The 17,632-nt window shown below is 37.7% G+C and overlaps 1 protein-coding gene across 2 annotated transcripts in view; it reads right to left on the reverse strand.

Annotated features, from left to right (window-relative positions):
- Window positions 1-17,632, reverse strand: part of LOC106059731 (uncharacterized) — a 62,543-nt gene that overhangs the window by 34,224 nt on the left and 10,687 nt on the right. Inside the window, exons 2-3 of one of the 2 annotated variants that reach the window (XM_056040073.1) lie at window positions 9,787-9,911; window positions 8,079-8,146 (exon numbers count right to left, since the gene is read on the reverse strand). The gene's annotated coding sequence lies outside the window, so the exon portion shown is untranslated. The remainder of the gene's footprint in view (window positions 1-8,078; window positions 8,147-9,786; window positions 9,912-17,632) is intronic. The other variant, XM_056040074.1, reaches the window with a different exon arrangement.

Consider the following 17,632-nt stretch of genomic DNA (forward strand, 5'->3'; position numbering starts at 1 on the left):
TTGGGGTCTGCCAAGTTTAACTACTTGTTGTGTGTGAGCGCGTGCGTGCGTATGTGTGTGTGTGTAGGCTACAGTGTAGTGGAAAGCGGAGATTGTCTGGACTTGCACTGAAAGGGAAAACTGAAAGGGGACATTAGAATGTACCGAGCTCTCGAGATCATGAAAGATTTTTTTTTTAATTGCACGAAAAGTTTTTTTTTTAATTGATTTTTGTGTAAACATGAACTGCTACAGTGTTTCGTTACGAAGCTACAGGTAGAGTTGTCTCTTTCAGACCTAGCCATCTATGGGAGCAATTCATGGAAAGCTAATATGTTTCTATGGTTAACCAATGTGTCATGTGGCAAGCACAACCATTAACTGCCCTTACTTCCTCATAGTATGTCCGGTACCCACTAAAGTTCGGTAGTCTCAGGGACGTCTTCAAATACCGAAGTTCAAAATCCCAGTCTTCACAGGAATCGAACTCGAGACCTCTCAGTGCTGAAACCAAGAGCTTTGCTACTCGACCAATAAGTTACAGGCAACATGAAATGAAAAGGTTTGGTTACAATCGACTACCTGGAACTTTAAAAGAACAACATGGCCGTCTTTTGCCGTACTTCTGATATACTTATACTTGGTGGCTGGTGACCTGCATTATTTGTCATTTTTATTTTGCCAGATTTTTAACGTGTTTTACGAGAACCTGTATTTGCACTAATTGGTAACCAGATGTTTTCATCTAATGGGAACATAGTCTTTGCAATTTTTGTTACACAGATGTATTTATCTTATGTGAACAAATGTCTCAATACTTGGTATACAAATGTTTTCATCTTACGGGAACACATTTTTGCAATTTTTGGTAATCAGATGTTTTTTATCTTATGGGAACATATTTTTGCAATACTTGGTATACAGATGCTTTCGTCTTATGGGACTATATTTTTTGCAATATTTGGTATTCAGATTGTTTCAATGTTTCTTCACTAAACCTCGTAGGTGTGCGAGTGCGTTTCATCACTACTCTTCAATCTCCAAGGGCATTAACTGTGTAGCCGTTCTAAGAGATGTGAAGATGTCATCAAGTCCGTTAGTCCACCAAGTCAACCCCCTATCTCCCTGGCCACGAGGACAAGTCACCATCAAAAGAAACTCAAGCCTCATTGAAAACAGAATATCAACTCCAGCTGATAACGATTTCAGTAGGAAAAACAAAACAGAACACCGGTACAAATCTCAGGGGAAAACTTCAACCAATCAGACGGCGTTTTACTCTTCTCTAAAACTCATCATTACGGAAATATCATTGTCAAGGGTGATAACTTGACTCTCTAAGGAGCTTCATCGTCCCTCCCCTGTACATCCGTAGATCCTCAATTGGTTTCTGAAGTTAGTATCTGCTTTAGCGTCCTGAAGTGTGCGTCTAGTTACATGCCTTTTTTCCCCTTTGTGTTAAAACTTCATGGTCTAGTTTTTTCTTTTCAGGAAGTGCTTATAGTTCTGCACTATATTGTACAATTTCGGAGAGAAATGGTAATGACAGGCATGCTTTTAGGTTAATTGGTCGGCTATCAAGAGTTAAACGGGAGCGAGCGTATTCACCACAGAGGCCACTCAGCAGATATTTAGTCGAATTTGTCAGAAGTCATATGCAGGAACATTGACTTTTGTATTATTATTGTAAACATTTCCTAAACAAAGAAATAAGCCCAGCGACTCGGCCTTACATAAAACAAAGTTGTTGGTTTTTTTTTTGGAGAGGGAGGTAACAATGTAATTATTAGATCAATTAGATGTCATATATGGACGCTTATTAATATGACTAGTACGAGAGACGACCTAATTATACATTAGGAAGGATTGAGTAGCGTGGAACCAGGTCTCAAAGCATCTTGATGTCTGACATGGTTTAGCATAATTGACATCCTCATTACTCATTTGTTAAAATAAACAAATTAGATCGTATAAAACCATCACTTGACTTCTTTTGCAGAAGATCTGGAGGATAGATAATTTAGGGCTCATTCTACATTTAAATGGTAACCATAATGACATAGTACTAATCAATTTTAGACCCGAAAAATTGTACCTTATTTAATTCTATTTTAAGTCCTAAAAAGTGATGAATCATTTATCTATTAAGCTCATAACAATAAGCTGGTAAATAAAAATACAAAACAGTTTAATCTTATTATTGCCAGGTAATTTACATTTATAGACGCTCTATGAAAAATGTCGGTTTTAATTTCGGAATATCATATTTGGCAGCAGTTTCTATAAGAATTATATTGACAATAGTAATAATAATAATAATAAGATGAGCATATTATAAAACACTTAAACTCTAAACTCGGGGATGTGGTGGTGCACACACAGGGTGTTTGAGCAGGGTACAAAAAGGAGGGGGTGCTCAGTGATATCTATAGTTGAGAAAGTTGCGCTCAGTGGTAGTAAAGTTTGGGGTGTTAATAAAGTGGCGGTTAAGGTTAGGGGCGCTCGATGCTGGTTCAGCAGAAAACGGTCAATGGTAGTTGACCAAATCAAGTTGGTTTAATCTTGAATGTCAAACAGCCACTTCTCGACATCCACTTTCTCAAAGTCGCTGCTTAAACTGGACAGTTCTTGAAAGTAATTGTTATTTGGATGATCCTGATGAATTGTGTAGAATTAAAACAACAACACACACACACGCGCACAAGTTGGTCTTGAGTTTGTAACTTTTGAGCCATTTGAAAGACTTCCGGGAGAAGTCAATATCCAGTTATCTCAACTCGGAGACTGCTAGCTCTTGGAACAACAAAAGTCAGTTGGTGACTTGGCTGACAACATAACACACACACACACAGAGAAAGAGTTTTGCATTTCCCATTAATGTTTCCTCCCCAAAAACATACTTGACACCGCCACTGGAAGAGTTTATTAGAATAGGAGCGAAATTTTCCCCCTCCACCAAACAAACAAAAATAGCAGCCTAGAAGATGCTTTTGTTAACTTTCGATAAATTCCGTAAGTAATCGGCGTCGAAGGTGTCATATTATCCCGTTTACCGTCGGAAAGGATTTTATCCAGAGGACAAACGTGGACCGTGAGCTCTTCCCCCCAAGTCCTGTACACTGTGTACAATGGTAGCATCCACTAATGGGTTGGGTCGAGCCACATGTACACGACGCACGGTAACCGTTATATCCTACGCTCCTTCATACCGAGGGAAAAAATCAACAAGAAAACCTTAACTCATCCAAGGTAACCCGACGTAGGCCTGGCTCCTCTACCCGTCAGTAGCTTATTCCGTTCCACCACTGGACTTTCCCATCTAAACGTCACGTTAGGGTTACCGGAGCTGGACTCCTCGGCTTTTATTAACCAGTAACTTCCAACAACATATGGTTGTTACATAACTTTATACCACTTAGCGGAAGTTAGATAGACATTAGATTTGCAGTACTGATTGGGAATCAATCCATTTAATAGTTGTTTAAAAAAATGAAATAATGGATGTGAAAATATGTCGTGTTTGATTCTTTGAAACTTGATATTCAAACTAATATCGAAACTGCATTACATACAAGCGAGAAACAAATACGGAGGAGTACTTATTTGGACACTCCAATCTTCAGTTGATGTGAAATCTTTAAGGAGCGGAAGATAGATCACAAAATAGCTTAAAACAGTGATGCCCAAAGTACGGCCCGCGGGCCATAACCGGCCCGCGATGTTGTTCCATCCGGCCCGCCGAAGCATCGGCACAAAAGTAGATAATCCTCCCCCTTTAAAATAGTTGTAAATGTATTTTTACCTTCGTTAGGGCCCTCACTGTTTCTGTGATGGATTGATACATGACCTTTAACGAGTGGGCGATTACGAGTTTCTGAAGTGGAACTCTGAATGTAGAATCTACCAGGAAAAGAGAATGGATCTTTTTTTGTGGAACATGATAATAAGCCAACATATTTGTTTTGTAAAGAGAGGCTGGCTGTTTCAAACAAAAAAAAAACACGTATAGCGACATTGTAAAACAAATATAAAGGCCTTCTTGGTTTGAGCCGCGTCTAAAAGATTGGTTAAACTACGCCTAGAGATTGGAGGACCGATGAAAATATTTACCGAAAAGAGACAAGAAAATAAGTTGGTAATAAAGTTAGCTAAAATGTTGCTCACATTTTAAGTAGAGAAATGAAACTATTTTAAGACGCGTAAAAAATGATAGGCTTTAACTATCCCATTAATTAATGTAAGTACTAGATCCAATAGTTTCAAATAGTTTCAGGTGAATTTTGATTTCATTTTTCGTACCTTTTTTGTTGATGTGGCCCGCGACACGCGTTTCGAAAGTTAAAATGGCCCGCAGGTCGAATTAGGTTGAGCATCACTGGCTTAAAACATAAGCGAATACTGTTTTAAACAAGTTTTACGTTACGTCCGCAACCATAGCTCATTGTGGCACTCAGAGGTCATTTAAAGTTGACAAAGAAGTCGTTACTGAATAGAGTGTTCAACATTCAGTGGAATGTCTTTTGTAAATGTAGAGATAGAAACAGGATGACTAGAATCGTCCCTGTAAAATGTAAATTTGGAGACAGATGGCTGAGTGTTAAAGCGCTTAGCTTCCGGTCTCGGGTTCGAATCTCGGTGAAGACTTGGATTTTGAGTTTCAGGATTTTTAGGGCGCAACCGAATCCACCCAGCTTTAATTGGTACCTGGCATTAGTTAGTGAAAAGTACAGGCGGTTGGTTGTCATGCTGGCCATATGACACTCTCATTAGCCGTAGGCCATAAAATAAAAATGACCTTTACGTCATCTGCCCCTATAGATCGTAAGGTCTGAAAGGGGAACTTAACTTACTTTTGGAGAATGTAAGTATATGTCACTTCAACATGTAAAACATGACGCCTTCATTTTAATTCATTTGGTTACAACAAAAATTACTAAACAGGTATTTTAATAAATAGTATCAATGATGCAATGACTCCTTGTAAACCATAGTCTAGGTCTAAATGGTGAAATCAATCAAACTAGTTCATAGCATGGGAAAGACTTTAATAGAGAAGTAAGAGGGTCATAAATCGTGTTAACTCATTGATTGCTACATCAACACTGACATATAAAAGTACTTAACTTCTGTTTTAACGCTTGGAGAAAAAGTTGGAAACTTTAGACGCTGCTCCCCCCCCCCCTTCTTCACCCGCCTCCTCTACCCTCAAAAAAGTTAACGTGAAGAGATCTTAATTAATTGAAAATTATCATCAATTCAAAAGTTAATAAAAGGTCTTTAGGGGGAGTTCTTATTTAAGTTCATGGTTTACGTGGGGCATGTGTAGCCAACCTCAATATTCAGAAATAACATTTACAGTGTCTCCAATACGGATGTAGGCCATTAGGACTTTTGGATCGGCAGCCATACCTTCAGCCACTTGTCCTATGTCTTGTACACATGCGTTATACAGATGCACATAAACTTACGACTAGAGGATTCATTTTGTATTGATCTTTAATGTGCTGAACAGGTCAATGTTAACTTTGAAAGAGTTTTAGTCCAAGATAAAAATGCAGAGAAGATTAACGCTATGTATTTTTCAAACCAATATCTCTTCATGTTGACCAAAGCCTAATGCTACAAACTGCCAAGCAGGGTGGGTACCAGAATTATTATCTTAGCCTGGAATTCAAACCACTACATATTTGGGAAAAAAAAGGAAAGCCAAAAATTATGGCCATATGACAAGGTCATCAGGGCTCGCAAAGACCTTCCTTCAGGGAACAGTATCGGGAAAAATAGGAAGAGGCAGACAGACAAAGGGATGAGAAAACAAAATAAAAGAATGTCGTTGAAAGAAATTCTAATCAAGGCAAAAGGTGCCCCAACAGTTCAACAGACAAAGGCATAGGTGAATGTGAAGGTGAACTATCATTGTTATTATAGTTTCAGGTCAAAATAAAGCTTTGAAATATCTCGTGTTTACAACATGCGTCAAACATGAAAATGTTGAAAGGTCACTTGTATCTGCACATTGATTAATTTGGAGTATTTTAAGAACAAATTGTAAGCTCTTTCGCATGTTGCACAAACTAATTTACAGCCGCCCCCGAAAGAAGAAAAGCCGCTAATAGTTTTGTCTGGTCTGTCTATTCATACGTTTGTCTGGTTTAGATCTAAAAAAAAAATTAAAAAAGATATTGAAAATCCATTATTATAATATTTTAGATCTTCCAAAATTCTTGAGAGCGATTACTTGTTTGTTTTCTGAAAGCGAACCGTTTAATTTTTTTAAATTAAAAATGCAAGCAATTATTTCATAAAATAAACCATTTTTATGATTAATGACAATTAAGATTAAAAAGAAAAAAAACTTATTAACACTCACGCATATACAAAAAAGTATTCTTATATTAAGTATGCATTTTTATTTCTAAAAAATGATGTTATACATATTATTTGTATTACTAAACTACACTCTTTCTGTTATACAAGCTACTGACATTTTAAAGAAAATGTTTATTTTTGTTTTAAAAATGCCTGTAATATTTTAATGCATCAAATTTATTTTAAAACAACATTTAATAAGCACTGTCAAGTATTATAGATTATAGATACCATATACATACATGCGATATACAGTTGTACATCTTTGGATGCTTAAACAAAGGAAAAGGTTTCTTTCTGGAGTCCTTGAATGAGATAGTGACTCTTTAAAAAATCTTTTATGAATTGATCATTCAATAACATCCCCTAAGCCAGGCTCATACCATATCTCCTCAACAATAACTTTATCTCGACATGACCAACGCATAATTTTTCGACTAAGAACCAAATACAAAAAAATGAGACAACATATGCTCCGGAAGCTAAAAGTCGGGACTAGAGAAACTTGCCCTTGCGGAGCATCACCAGAGAATGCTGACCATGTCCTCCGAAGCGGCATACTTTTATCAAGAGGTCCTTACAAGACTCTGGCCCCAATAACCTTCTATAGAAGAATAAGTTTACGGAGAACTGGCTGATCTGGAAACCACTGCGTAGTTCATACATCAGATATGTCTCAGATATAGGGGTACTGATCTGAACCCTCCAACGTGAAAACGATGAGAAAGATGATGATGAAGAAGAAATTGAATACAAATGGATATTAATAATGTAATAACAATACTAGCATTAATATATCTCCGTATTCTGTGGTATCGTGTCGTCAGTCGGCCAAACAATACAACTATATCGGCAACAATTTGGACACGCACTCTTTCCTTTGTGTGGACAGCTTCCCAGATTTATGCAGAAAATATTGAAACCTGCTCTTTGACCTGCACGAGTGGATCAGTTCGGGCGCTGATTCTGAGTTTGTTTCCACACACACTTTTTTTTTATAGAATTGTTATTATTTAGATACCGAATGTAATCTCTTAAATTTTTAAATTTATCGCAAAAATACCAAATTTAATTTTTCAATATGTGTACTACAAATTTTTGCTTAATATATATATATATATAATTATATATTACCTACTGCGAATACAAAAAAATTCCAACTACACTGTTATATATTATCTCTCAATTCTAATGTCCACATTTGGATATACTTTGCAGCCGTTGTTGTTATTTTCACTTGACTGTTTTTTTCCTACAATCATTTCAGACTATTTGTGGTGATAAGTCGGAGGTATTTATTGTGTGAACTATAACACATGGTTTCATAGTTGACAACATGTGTGCGTAGAACAGTCAAGACATGTCCATAACATTTTACTTCAGGTCTGCGCCAAGTTTTACCTTACCACTGTACTGACAGTAGACGTTTAACTGGATTTGTTTAAGCAAATATCTTGAGACTAACGCAATAGGTAGGCTATTACTGGACAGGTCAAGTAATATGTCAGATAAAAAAATGAGGGTGAAACAAGTCGTCAAAACTAAACATTTGACTTTGCTTGGTAAACATAAGATTAAGTATTGACACAGTAGCTGAATCTAAAACAAACCAATATTGTAAACCAATGCTAGTCAATGATGCATTATGTAGTAATGGCCTTATAATCTTTGAAAAGATATTATGCAAATATTTATAGGCCTACATCTAAAGAAGAAAATCAAGGACTTACCTCGCCTTGCTCTGGTAGGTCTGGGCTTGGTTGAAAGATCCCTAAAACTGTTTGAAATGGCGCAGTTCCTTAAAAATGTTGTCATTAAACGTACAGTTGATTGGGTTTACTAGAACTATGTCCAATGTTTTCAATAATCCGTTTTAAATGTATTGATCTGACTTGGTACGCTAATGCCAAAGTGTGTTTACAACAAAAACAGTGTGTGTGTGTGTGTGTCTTTGAAAGGTGGCGTCAATATATTTGATCTTTACACACCCAGAATTAGGCGATAATCAATGATATTCACTTTCAACATCTTGACAGTACTTTGTTTTAGACATTGCTACTAGGTGTTTCAGTGTATCAAGTAGAGATCTACAGAACACCGAATGTCCCTTTTCACTGCCAGTGTCCTGCCTGGATCTGGTCATATAATGACTGGCAGAGCTATGGATAGATCCACAGTGCGACGTGAGGTGTGATTTGACAGTCTACTTTCTATCTCCCGACCACTCTCCTACCCCCCTCTTAGATCATTATGTGTCTAGTAAAATCATGCTTCTCTTGGTCATATACACACCTCTTGCGACACTCCCCCCCTCCCCGATTCCCAGCCTTGATTAAACTCAGTGAGAACTAACCTTATTTCATCCCCCCCCCCCTTTCTGGCCATGTCGAATGTTGTCAAACTCTAAGCTCCGCCCACTCCTGTCCCTTAGATTATGTTGACACAAATCGAATGTCCCACTTCAATAGGAAAAAAATACATTAGCATGGGAGAAATAAAAAGGAGGTGGGGCGAGTTTCAGACATTTTTTTTTCCGATTCTCCTTCTTATTCGACGAGCGCATGCGCGGGTCGCCACCAGCACGCGACAGTGCTTAAACGCGATTGGCTTATTGATTCGTGAAACTTTGATTCGAGTGGCCGAACTCTGTGATCGATGACTCGGGTCTCTTTCTGACAAAAACACGCCCGGCTGGACATCTGAAATAAACCACATCTGCCGGGGAAGCTTGCGTCGTCTGCTAAGCTTTCTTTACTGCGCGTCATGACCGAAATGTAGATCTAGGGATCGCACACCTTACAGTGAGCTAGAAGGCGTTTAGGATTACAAGTTACATGTCTAGAAATGAGTCTCATTTACAAGATTGGTTATACAATAGTCTCGAAGTCTCATTGCTGGGATACTGAGCTGAATTATACGGATTCGATCCAGAAGGAGACAGAGATTTATTATTATTTTACTCAGGTTATGAGATTTAGATATTTTTTTTTTCCGCAAGGGTTTTGTCAGATTTTTTTTCAGGGTTTGAGATTTTGACTTTTTAAAACTCAAGTTTTGGAGTTCTTGTTTCTTACTTTGAGGGTTTGCTTTCTTGTCACTTAGGGTTTGAAATTTTCTGTGTTTTTTCTTAAATCAAGGTTCAGGAGTTGATGTTTTTTTAAAGGATGGCTACATGGTTCTGTAGTGGGCGCGGTGGCTAAGTTAAGTGCTTGGCTTCAGAACCTGGGGTAATGGATGATGGCTGCAATTTTGAATTTCGGGATTTTTTAAGGCGCTCCTGAGTCCACCCAACTGTAATGAATAACTTAAGTTGGGGAAATTAAAGGTGGTTGGTCGTTGTGTTGGTCACATGACACCCTGCTCATTAACCGTTGGCCAAAGAAACTGGTGACATTTACATCTGCCCAATAGATTACAAGGTCTGAAATGAAATTTTACTTTTTACATAGTTCTGTTGTTTGCGTTCTGTTCAGTCATCTTGATAGTGCTGGGTTTGAACCCTTCTGTAACAATCCTCCGTCGTCCTAGCTAAGGCTTGTGCTAGTATTTAATAATCTTCACTCCTGAATTTGAAACATATCAAATAGCGTAAACATAAACTGCTGATTGGAGAGTTGGATCGGATCAGTGAGTCCCTACAACGTTTGTACACCTGGTATAGTTGAATGTCCAAACTAACATTTGCCTGCACTCCAGTTTTCTAAGTTTAGAATCAATTAACTAAATTAGTTGTTTGTAAGAACATATCCAGGTACCCCCTTGTCATTCTCAATCGCCGCTTCTGCTGCTTAGTGTGGACAAAGTATCTAATTACACCATCGTTATGAATTGTGTCTTCTTTTAATTGCTTAGGTCATTTATTGGAGACTTAATTTAATTTTGTTTTCGTGACATCTGTAGATCTAATAGTTCCACAAAAATACATTTATAGATTAATTTGATCTTTGTTATTATTTTAAGCCGTTAAACATAACTAATGTGTTTGTAAAGAGCCTTTGTAGTAGCGTATTTAAACACGTGGGCTGTGGACATAGATGGCTGAGATAATTTAACTGTTGAGGGAATACGTTGGTTTATAATATAATAATAATAAAAATAAGGCTTGTCTTCGAGTCCGAAAAATAATGGTTTATAATATGGTCAAATAGTAAACACCAAACTGTGGGAGATGAGCGGACAGAAACAAATAGAGGTGCAGATCTTAGAGAGAAAGTAAATATGGATGGGTCACACCTTAAGAAAAGATGCCAGCAACAGAGGTCTTTATTGCACCCAAATAATAATGTTTATATTTATTGAAAGTTTCTTTGGGTGTGTATGTGTGCTTGGTCCGAGATTAGCAGAGCATTCATCCGGTACTCAACTTGTTATAGAGCTCAAGGTTATCTGTCTGTTAGCGCCATTTCTGCTATGGGGCGGATCTGAATCGCGGCAACTTTAAAAACTAGTCCTAGATTTCTCAAACTGGTGCAGCAGTGCTCGCTCCAGATGCTGATTAGGGTTAGGGAAGAACAGGGCAAAAGAAATGGCCTTAAATAAAAAGTAGCATACTTAACTTAAATTATGAGCTAATTGTTTGAATGGACTATGTATAGTATCATTAGTATGTAATGATTCAGCAGACGAGCCTAGCTATTATAAGAGCCTGGACTTTCGCATCGTTGCCATTCTCAAACGCCGCTTCTGCTGCTTGGCGTGGGACAAAGTATCGCAACAGACTTATGGGTTGTTATGTCTTCTTTTCATTGCATAGATTATATGAAGGAGACTTAATTTAATTTTGTTGTCATCACATCTTTAGATCTGATAGTTCCAAACAGACGTTTAAATAACAACAGCCAGACTTATGGACATTTAAATAACAACAGCCAGACTTATGATCATTTAAATAACAACAGCCATACTTATGGACATTTAAATAACAACAGCCAGACTTATGGACATTTAAATAACAATAGCCAGACTTATGGACAATTAAATAACAACAGCCAGACTTATGGACATTTAAATAACAATAGCCAGACTTATGGACAATCAAATAACAACAGCCAGACTTATGGACATTTAAATAACAACAGCCAGACTTATGGACATTTAAATAATTACAGCCAGACTTATGGATATTAGATAACAACAGCCAGACTAATGGATATTTAAATAACAACAGCCAGACTTATGGACATTTAGATAACAACAGCCAGACTTATGGACATTTAAATAACAACAGCCAGACTTATGATCATTTAAATAACAACAGCCATACTTATGGACATTTAAATAACAACAGCCAGACTTATGGACATTTAAGTAACAATAGCCAGACTTATGGACAATTAAATAACAACAGCCAGACTTATGGACATTTAAATAACAATAGCCAGACTTATGGACAATTAAATAACAACAGCCAGACTTATGGACATTTAAATAACAACAGCCAGACTTATGGACATTTAAATAATTACAGCCAGACTTATGGATATTAGATAACAACAGCCAGACTAATGGATATTTAAATAACAACAGACAGACTTATGGACATTTAGATAACAACAGCCAGACTTATGGACATTTAGATAACAACAGCCAGACTTATGGACATTTAGATAACAACAGCCAGACTTATGGACATTTAAATAACAACAGCCAGACTTATGGATATTTAAATTCCCCTTCCCCTCCTTCTTATTTCGGTGACGCCGTGGATAAGCGCTTGGCTTCCGAACCGGGGTCCCGGGTTCGATTCCTGGTGAAGACTGGGATTTTTAATTTCGGGATCTTGTACCTGACATTAGTTGGGGAAAAGTAAAGGCGGTTGGTGGTTGTGTTGGCCACATGACAGGCCACAGAAACAGATGACCTTTACATCATCTGCCCTATAGACCGCAAGGTTTGAAAATGGAACTTACTTTTGACCCACTTTGTGCTAATCATTTGACTCTTTCTTTCATCCTACTACCCCAAACACGCGCGTACTCTTGGGCGTAACAACCAGGGCGCGAGGAGGATCATAGCGCAAGGGCCAATGCAGAGAAGCTCTTAAAAGAATAATGAAAATTTGACTTTAATAATGTAAGTGAATCAAATGTAGTGTAGTTATAAGTCCTTACTGAAATCAGTGTTAAAACTGCTAAGACTTGTAAAGATAGTACCTGACTTCTTATATCGTAGACGTGATAATAAATAAAGGATGTTTCCTTTTAGTTTTTTGTTAAATTCAAAGGCGGCCTACCATCAAATGATTTAACCCGGGCCCAAAGGAATCTTGCTATGATACTGCACTCTCGCTACAAAAGCTTAGAGTCAGACAGAGTGGTAAGCTGGAGATATTTTTTTACAGTGTATTCTGAAGTTTAGGATTTGTTCTGTTGTGCTGGGACCCTTGTCTAAAACCCGCTTGTTCTTCTGATATGATTTTGTCTGCTATCGGTTTGAGCCGGTTTAATATCTCCAACACCAAGAGAATCTTTTCCATTTCTTTATTGATATCAAGAAAACTTTCGATCGAGTACGGCACGGTGCACTCTGGGCGACAATGGAAAAGTACAAAATTAATAAAAACATAATCAAAGTTATGCAGAACCTCTACAAGGATGCCAACAGTGCGGTGTACTTCAACAATAATATTGGGGACTGGTTCAAAAACACAGTTGGAGTAAGACAAGCCTGCCTACTTTCACCAACACTCTTCAATATCTTCCTTGAAAGGATAATGGAAGATGCGCTCGAGGGCTATGAAGGTACTGTTAGCTTTGGAGGAAGAAGAATTACTAACTTGCGCTTCGCAGATGACATTGGTGACCTAGCAAGGACAGAAGAGGCTGAACTGGTGATGCGCATTGACAAAGACTTCCGCAGCATATGGCATGCAAATAAATGCCGAAAAAAAAAAAAATTATAACAATAACCAACTGGACTTTAAAAGAGGCATCAGTATTGGAGGTGAAAAGCTGAATAGTGTTAACAGCTTCAAATACCTCGGAGCTATTGTCTCAGATGAGGGAACAAACCCTAACTATTGGTCCGAATAGCACAGCCTTTTCAAAACTTAAAATAATATGAAAGACAAGCCAAGGGCTTACCCATCGGCACCAAAATCAGACTGATGTACTCCCTGGTCATGGCCACATTTTTATATGCTTGTGAGTCTTGACTGCAGAGCTAGAGAGAAGGATCCTAGCGATGGAACTGAGATGCTACAGAAGAATCCTGGGTATCACTTTCAAAGACCGCATCACCAACCAAGAGATTAGAGACGGTTACTGCAGCGATCGGACCCTATGATGACCTGCTAACTATTGTAAAAAAAACACGCGAGCTTAAAATCTCATGGCCATATTACAAGATCTGCGGGGCTCGCAAAGACCTTTCTTTAGGGAACAATACCAGGAAAAAGAAGAAGAAACAGACAGAGAAAGCGATGGGAGGACAAAATAAAAGAATGGACGGGCCTGCCATTGAAAGAGGTTTTAAACAAGGCAAAAGACAGTGAGGAAAGGAGAAAGACGGTAGACAAGTCTTTCTTGGTGCCCCAACGGTCCAACAGACTATGGGATAGGTAAAAGGTAAAGGTAAAATTTGTTGAAATATGTTATCGGAGTGTAGTTCAGTGAGAACAAAGAGAAGAAACAACACAAGGTTTAGCTGCTGACGCTGTTGTGCAGTTAAGATTGTGTTGCCAAAGCCAACACTGTTTTATTATTTTATCAAGAAGTTGCCCTTAATTTTCAAGTGAATCCAAAACCTTAAGGCACAAAACCATTCACCAGACTTTGGAATGTTCAGAGAGACACAATTATTAAGCATGCTTCGACCGTGACCAATTGTTATAAATGGCCTGAACACTCACCCCCAACGTTGCAACATATGGGCAGTGAGGACCTATAGGTCGTTACCAATTTGTACAGACCTATGACTGGGTCCAATCATTTGTGAAAGGAAGGCGAGGAGGTGACGAGGGTTTATACGTGCTGGTTTGTCATAAGCCAGTGATGCCCAACCATATTTGGTCTGCGGGCCATTTTAATTTTTTGCATTCGTGTCGCGGGCCATAACACCAAAAAGAAAAAAAAATACAATAAGCTATTTTAATAGTTTTATTTGTGGACCTACTTACATAAATTAATTAACTTGAAATTTGTCAAGCATGGATGTCTGGCTTTTTAAGTCAATCAGTTCCAGTTGCAGATATGTCGGAGCACTTGACACATCGGCAGCAAACGGATTTTCAAAAAGACGGATTTCATTTTTTAAATTCTGAAAATACACAAATCTTTCACTGAAATTATTCATCAAGAGCCTCAGGTGTTGGATCATTCTTTCTTTAGGGAAAGACATATTTAGCTGCTTATCATTTTGTAGAGTGGTACAGGTTGGAAAGTGGACAAGATACACCCTTTCCTCCTGTTGAATGAAGAGTTACAATTTTGTTTGAAAAGCATATATGTCTGCATACACATGCGAAATCCATTTGTCTTTCCCTAGTAGTTTGGTGTTGAGTTCATTTAGATTTGATGTGATGTCGCATAAAATAGACAAAACCCACAACCATGAGGGGTCGTTCAGTTGTGGCACTTGTTTTGATTTATCGGTCATAAATATTTCTCAAATTAAAAAATCGTTTTAATACCTTTCCTCAGCTTAACTAGCGCACTTCACTGTGAAATAGAACCTCTTCATATTTGGCTTTTATTTCTGTCAGAAAATCTTTGAAAGTTTTGTGATTCAACGCTCTTGTGATTTAATGAAATTTACAGTGTTGAGCACAATCATCATCACATGGTCCAAATTCAAAACCTTTCCACAGAGATTTTGTTGTTGAATGATGCAGTGAAGCCGCGGGGGTTCAGTTCCATTTGACTCAACAACTTTTTAAATAACTCTTGCTGTCATTCCGCTGTGACATCGAACCATTATTCTAGCGCCATCAGTAGTCCCTCTAACTAATTTATTCCAAGGAAGAGCAAGATCCTCTATGATGGTTGACACTTCTTTGAACAGGTCTTCTCCAGTTATTGTCCCATGCACGCTCCTCATAGCTGCTAACTCTTCTGTTATATCAAAATTGCTGTTTGTACCGCGAATAAATACCAAGAGTTGCGCGGTATCAGTTATGTCAGTAAACTTGTCAGCAGCAATAGAAAACATTTCGAATTCTGCTGCTCTGTCTTTTAATTGTGAATGAAGGTTTACCCCCATATCTTCCACTCGCCTTGTAATTGTCATGCGAGAAAGGCTGACAGCTTCTACTGTATTCTTTTCAGGACACATTTTTTCCATCACTGCTAACAAGCACTTTTTAACACATTAGCCTTGGGAAAAAGTCTTCATTGCTCTACTTAAGATGTGAGCAACTTTGTAGCTGGCCCTTATCGCAGACTCATTTTCTTGTCTCCTTTTGTTAAATATTCTGGTCAATCCCCCAATCTCTAGTCGTAACTTGGCAATCTTGTCTTCGCGGCTCAAACCAAGAATGCCACCATATGTGTTTATGTGTTTGGCTTCATAATGCCTTTTAATGTTATGTTCTTTAAAAACAACCACACTTTCTTTACAAATCAAACAGGTTGGCTTACTATCCTATTCCACAAAAAAGTGAAGATCTTGAAAGTTTCTACATTCAGAATCCACTTTTCGTTTCTTAAGCTCTCCCATTTCATTAAATCACAAACGTTAAACACTACGGTACCAATCGGTTTGACATCAAAAGAACACAACCCAAAACGATGCATCAATGATGCTCTGTGTTGCACACACAAGCTGTCAATCACACGGCTAGCTCAAGACAGTAGCGAATTATCCAAGAATTAAAAATAGCAGCTGTCAAGTTTTATCGTCATTGAAATAAACAACACTTGTGTTCTTACAATAAAAAAAAATATTGACTATGAATATTAGAATACCAAACATAAAGATGGAATACATCAAAGAATGAGTGAGAATCCTAACTGAAAGAGAATATTTTTTCAACATTCTAATTTCTTTTTTAATTTTTTATTTATTTATTATATTTTTTTTTACATTTAATTCCAATGCTTTGGCGGGCCGGATAGAAGCACGTCGCGGGCCGGATCTGGCCCGCGGGCCGTAGTTTGGGTATCGCTGTCATAAGCAATAAAAAAAAATGCTCGACTTGAATTTGAACTCGAGGGCTCAAACAGAAGGCTGATACGCTAGCCACTGAGCTAGACAAGTGCTTGTTAAAATAGATGGTCTCATAATTATCTATTGTTAGTAAGTCACGAGTAAGACAAAAAAGTAAGACACGAGTAAGACAAAAATGTAAGACACAAGTAAGACAAAAAAGTAAGACAAAAAAGTAAGACAAAAAAGTAAGACAAAAAAGTAAGACAAAAAAGTAAGACAAAAAAGTAAGACAAAAAAGTAAGACACGAGTAAGACAAAAAAGTAAGACAAAAAAGTAAGACAAAAAAGTAAGACAAAAAAGTAAGACAAAAAAGTAAGACACGAGTAAGACAAAAAAGTAAGACACAAGTAAGACAAAAAAGTAAGACACAAGTAAGACAAAAAAGTAAGACACGAGTAAGACAAAAAAGTAAGACACAAGTAAGACAAAAAAGTAAGACAAAAAAGTAAGACACAAGTAAGACAAAAAAGTAAGACACAAGTAAGACAAAAAAGTAAGACACAAGTAAGACAAAAAAAGTAAGACACGAGTAAGACAAAAAAGTAAGACACGAGTAAGACAAAAAAGTAAGACACAAGCAAGACAAAAAAGAAAGACAAAAAATAAGACACGAGTAAGACAAAAAAGTAAGACAAAAAATAAGACACAAGTAAGACAAAAAAGTAAGACTCGAGTAAGACAAAAAAGTAAGTCTCAAGTAAGACATGAGTAAGACTTCGCTAGACTCAGGTCAAGAGTTTGGGAAAACCAGAATCTCACTACAGTGACCAAAATGGAAGTCTACAAAAGGCATGCGTTATGAGTACACTACTGTATGGCAGTGAATCATGGACCACCTACGCCAAGCAAGAGAGAAAACTAATTTCATTCCATGTGCGATGTCTTCGTAGGATCTTGAATATCACGTGGAAAGAAAAAGTGTGCAATACTGAGATCCTTGCGCGAACAGGTATTCCAGCGTCTTTACAGCCCTCAGTCAACGCCGCTTGCGCTGGCTTGGACATGTCCGCAGGATGGATGACAATCGCATCCTGAAAGTCATTCTCTACTGACAACTCGCGACTGGCTCAAGAAAAACTGGTTGCCCCCCACCTTCGTTACATAGATGTTATAAAACGGGACCTCAAATCAGTGAAC

Source organism: Biomphalaria glabrata, chromosome 9 (assembly GCF_947242115.1).
Source record: "Biomphalaria glabrata chromosome 9, xgBioGlab47.1, whole genome shotgun sequence".
Lineage (NCBI taxonomy): Eukaryota > Metazoa > Mollusca > Gastropoda > Planorbidae > Biomphalaria > Biomphalaria glabrata.